Below are 6,000 nucleotides of genomic sequence, written 5' to 3'. Positions count from 1 at the left end.
ATTTCAGTGTCCTGGGATGGAGCCCTGCATCGGGCTGTCTGCTCAGCGGCGAGCCTGCTTCCCCCTCTCTCTCTGCCTGCCTCTCTGCTTACTTGTGATCTCTGTCTGTCAGATAAATAAATAAAATCTTTAAAAAAATAAATAAAATAAAAGTTGGGTTCCATTTTAAGTGTTTTCCCTCTTAGAAACTCCCTAATGCTGTCAAAAGTAATTAGCTCAATCTACATTCTTTGTAATCGTCAACGATCCCTTACTGGGCAAGTGAAGCAACTTAGCAATTAGTTGCTATCTGGTTTTTTTCAAATAATGATTTTGACAGGTACTTAATCCTAAGCAACTACAGGTGATATATTGTTTATATCATTTATATGATACATTACTAAGGTCTAATTTTCCATATTCAAGGGGGATATGAATATATTCGCATAACAGGAAAGTAACTTTATTCTAGAATCTTACATGAGGGCTTGTTTACTGGGACCATATCTAGTACCAAGAACAATATTGGTTAGACTTAAAGCAGGAGAACAGAAATTGCTTCAAAAAGGATGAACACCCACCAGTTGCATTGACATGGATGGAGGGGATGATGCTAAGTCAGATAAGTAAGCAGAGAAAGACAATTATCATATGGTTTCACTCATACGTGGAACATAAGGAAGAGCACGGAGGACCACAGGAGAAGGTAGGGAAAACTGAATCGGAAGAAATCAGAGAGGGAGACAAACCATGAGAGACTCTGGACTCCAGGAAACAAACTGAGAGTTACAGAAGGGAGGGGGGTGGGGGATGGGGTAAGTGGGTGATGGGTATTAAGGAGGGCATGGATTGTGCGGAGCACTGGGTATTAAAAGCAAACAATGAATCATGAAACACTACATCAAAAGCTAATGATGTACTGTATGGTGACTAATATAACACAATGAAAAAAATATATATATATACAGAATTAGAAGCAAATCTAGGGTAAAATTTTCAAAGATTTTTAGCTCATGTATGGAAGAAACTTGAAAAAGGTGCTTTCCCAAATTTCACTATAATCCTAAAAATTTATTTGACATTACCAATATAGGTTCAGAAGATGAAATGTTTTACCTCTCAGAAATCAAATTTTGAACAACTATGATAAAGAAAAAATTGAGTTATCTTTCTATTCTCTCTATACAAATAATCACAAAATAATTGTCATGAAAGAGGTGATCTAAGTGTAGGTAGTCAAAAATACAGAAGGAATAGATACTAAACATATATGTTTGGCAGATAATTAATCATATCTTAATTTAAAAATTTTGTGATACTTGTAAACTTTACAAAATTTGTAGTTGTTTGTATTTTCTTTTTACCTTCTAATGAATTTTTACTTTTGGATCTAATTTTGAACTCATAATTTTAAAAAAGTTTTAAAGTTTTTAAAAAGAATTTATTTTTTTATTTGACAGAGAAAGAGAGAGTATGAACAGGGGGAGAAGCAGTGAGAGGGAGAAGCAGGTTTCTGCTGAGCAGAGATTCTGACCTGGGACTCCATCCCAGGAGCCTGGGACCATGACCTGAGGCAAAGGCAGATGCTTAAACCGACTCAGCCACACAGGCTTCCCCATACTCATAATTTTTAAAAAGATTAATTTATTTATTTTAGAGAGAGAAAGTGAGTGTGTGCACACGTGCACAAGCCGGGGGAGGGGCAGAGGGGGAAAATTTGATGGGGGCTCGATCCCATGAACCATGAGATCACGACCTGAGCTGAAGCCAAGAATTGGGCACTCACTGAGCCATGCAGGCACCTCTTGAACTCATAATTTTTATAAATGTATTTTTAAAATTAGAATCTCTGAATGTTGAAGCCCCGCAAAGCCTGGATATTTTCCCAGAAGAGGGAAAATGCATGGCTTTCCCTTCCCTTCCTCCTGTCCTCCTTTCTCCTGTCATTGCTTACATTGACCAAGTCCAGCTGACACGAGAGCTTGGACATATAATCCAAGGGCATCTGCAGGGTAGGGGAAGGGAAATGCATAAGGAGGCAAGCATATCGCAAAACGTCACATCAGGGAAGGAGGGAAAGTAGTTCCTTTTATATTCTGCTGGTAGGAGTTGAAAGTGGCCCCCCTTTGTGGAGGGTAATATTTATGAGAGTAACCATCAAAATCACAAACGTACCTACCCTTTGACCCTGCAATTCAACTTCTAAAAACTTATCTGAGATGTACTCACTCATGCAGGAAATGATGTATTTATAGGGTTATTAATTAAGGCATTGATTGCAATAGTTAAAGATTAGAGACAATCAAAATATACATAAATGGGCGATAGGTGAATACTTTTATGGTATATCAATACGATGTAATACTATTTCCTTTAAAAAGGAGGAGAGCAAACAAAAGAAAGAGGAAACTCTTTATGGATTAATATAGAATTATATTAAGTAAAAAGGGTTTGTTCAGCTATGCTATCATTGATGTAAATAAAGATAATAAGCCTTCAGCTCAAAATCTAAAATCCATAAATCTCTGACCACCAAATATGTTTTCCCATAAATAATTGGATTGCAAAGCCTGACTTGAAGTTGCTGGGGTTATTTATAGTTTAAATGGTCATATGTTTTACTGAAGAAATAGTTAGGTGTTTAGTTATGTGGTGTTTCCCCAGATACTACTGGGAATGTTTCTAAAATCCATTCTCCAGGCTAGAAAGTGGCTCCATAGGAGTTGGGAGGACATGTGAATGGGAGACTCCTCCTCCTCCTTTTAATGAAGCAGGGATATGACGTCTACAAACCACCCCTTACTCCCCAGGGCACAGGAGGAAGAAAGGCAATGAAAATTTGGCATATCCCTCACATCCTTGACATTTACTAGGTTTCTGTTCATTGCTCCTCTCCTGGTAACCAGACCTTTGTTGCCATAGAAGGGTCTAGATGAAAAAAAGAAAACCAGTGGATGGTATGATTGGTGCCCCCAGCACCCATTTCTCCATTCCCTGTCTCCTCTTCTGAATTTCACATCTGTTTATTTATTTTTTAACAAGATTTTATTTATTTATTTGTCAGAGAGAGGGAGTGCACAAGCAGGGATCGGGGAGACAGAAGGAGAAGAAGACTCGTCGCTGAGTAGAGAGCCTGATCAATCCCAGGACCCTGAGATCATGACCTGAGCCGAAGACAGACATTTAACTGACTCAGCTACCCAGGCATCCCCCCATCTGCTTTTCAAATTGATCATTAGACATTTCCTTTTGGATTGTGTTATTGGCACCCTGAAATCAACATACCTCAGAGCGAATTGTTTACCTTTTTCTTCCAGAGCATCTTTCCCAGGCTAAGTATGTTCTGCTGAGTGGTATCATCATTACTTGGTAACATAACCAGAAACCCAGACAACATCCTCAAATTCTTCCTCCCTCTGCTTATCTCCTATTCTGTATCCTGTCATTTTCCAAGGCTGGCTATAATAGGATTGCCAGACAAATTACAGGATGTCTAATTCAATGAGCATTTCTGATGAACTGTAATTTTTAATATGTCTCCAATGAATGCTTACATTTAAAAAATTATTCACTGATTCTCTGAAATTCAAATTTAACTGAGGTTCTGTATTTTATTTGCTTCTCTAATCTGCATCCAAATCTACATTCCTATTTCCTATCATCTGTCAAATCCTCTCTTATTGGCCTCTTATTCAAGTTCTTCTCTCTTCTCTCCCATGTCAGTGGAACAAACAGCCTCCTAACTGGTTGTCCTTCCTTCATATGTTTCTGCACCCAACACACGGACTAAATTGCTAATAGACAGATATTTCTAAATCACAAATTTGATCACTTTAACTCCTCCCAACTTCTTTGCATGTAAAACTCTTCATGACCTGGCTCCTGCCCAACTCTCCTACCATTTTCATAACTTAAATTCCAACCATAGCTTGTGTGAGAAACCAGCCAATGGGTCTGCTGGATGACCCATGGCGGCTTTCCCCCATGTAGTCCTACAACAAGCTTTCTCATGTCAGCAGGTCTGCATCTTCACTGGCAAAGCTTATAATTATCCAAATGGCTCATGAGCCCATCCCCTTCCCATCTTCTCTAGAAATATACAAGATTCTAGGTCTCTTTTCTAAAGAGAACTCCTTGATGTTCTAGAGTGAACCAGGCATATGGATTCTTTCAGAGGGTGGCAAGCATCAAGAAAATGGATTAAAAAAAATTTTTTTTGGTGAATCATGGAAGGAGAGGACAGGCATTATTTTACACCAATGGATTGCTTTCTTATTTTTCCTTTTGAAAGTGTCCTTATTTGCTTCAGAGGCAGATGAGAAATTTACCTAAGATAGCTCCATAACAAACTGTGGTATGGGTGCAACAAAAGGAAATATGGAATAAAATATTTTATTATATATTGCCAATTTGTAGAATGTTAGAAAAAGATAAGCTTTGGAGATCTTTATTCCAACCTTATCATTTTCCAAATGAGAACATGCAGGCTCAAAGAAGGGACATAACTTGCTCAAGATCATAGAATTGATGAGAACTCTCCCATGGGTGAGTCATCATGCAGAACTCTGAAGGCAGAGAGGGCTTCCTGAAGGTGGTGGGAGCCCAGAGGAAGAAGCTCTCACCTCTCCTAACCCTCCTGTGTTCCTCACTGGTTCCATGATTCTGTGCTGTCTTCTTAATACACTCAGATTTCAGGTGCTCCTACTTCATCCCCCAAGACAAGAAATTTATTAAGGATCCACATAGAGCACCTAACACACTAAACATGGTAGGCTCCCAAATACATTTCCTTAAGTGTTTTGTGCCATTTCTATTTTTTGTGCCCTCCATCTAATTGATTTTCTGATTAGTGTTCTCTGTTTTAAAAAAAGAAGTCAGGTTAAATGAAATGGACACAAATAGCAATCTATGTTCTATTCACTGACCCTACCATAACGAGAACATCATGGCAGGGCTGGTGTATGGAAACACGTGAGTAGGCTTTACCTACTCAGTATTCCTGACAAATATTCCAAGATATGCTGGGCAATTGCATCCCATTGAATCTATTTTTATCGCCACCACAGAGGAGAAGTTAAATAAATGTCTTGGTTTATTAGATTTCTTGTTCAAATACATTTTAGGTTTGAATAGGGAGCACATACCATGCTTCCTATTAAAATACCAGGCTGTAAATGTTAGTGACAGTCCTGTAAATGGATATCTAAGAAGTTCTTTGCAATAATGGCACATTTCTGATTGTGAATGCGGCAAGCAGCCCTGTAGAAAGGGGTGATAATAGATTTGAAGCAGAATGTAGTTATGAGCTACTTAGCTGAAACAAAACCAAAATCTACCATCATAATTCCCCACCACAGACAACATGCACTTAAAATAGGACCTGACTGGAAAAGAAGAACCAAGCAAAGAACTTCGCTTTGATAACATTTAATGACACAAAGAAAATGGTGTCAACTGTCTGGACTGCTGTTTGAAGCAGAACTTATGGAGCTTCGTGAACAAGTTGCTATTAACTCTAAAGTCCGTCCCTAATTTATTGGGAGGCTGGAAGCAGTGGAAGCAAGAGAAACTTTGGGGGCAGACTATCACGAGTTTGCTTCCGGGATCTAGGGCTTAATAGCTGAGGAATTCGTGGTGTTATTAGCCACACGTGATACACATCACCTCTAAGTAAAAATAATAGTTAATATCTCTTGAGTGCACACTCTGTGCCAGTACTTATCTAGCTTCTTTATATGTATTAATCCACTTAATTCTCAATGTATGAAAGAGGCTATAATGATCTCCACTATACTAAGCAGTGGCAAGCTTCAGTAACTTGCCTGCGAATACAAACTTGGTAAGTGGCTGAGTAGGGAGGCAGAAAGTAAGTAGTAGATAGTAAGAAGTTAAAAATATGTAGTGGGATATTGAACAATGAGAAGGACTCTAGCTTAGAGATGGTCCATGAACCCAGAAGCAACTCTTTTTTGCAATACAACACCATTGACTAGGATGTGTTAAAAAATTCATGGCACCCAA

This window comes from Mustela erminea, chromosome 6 (assembly GCF_009829155.1).
Source record: "Mustela erminea isolate mMusErm1 chromosome 6, mMusErm1.Pri, whole genome shotgun sequence".
Classification (NCBI taxonomy): Eukaryota; Metazoa; Chordata; class Mammalia; order Carnivora; family Mustelidae; genus Mustela; species Mustela erminea.
This window is presented reverse-complemented; position numbering follows the sequence as displayed.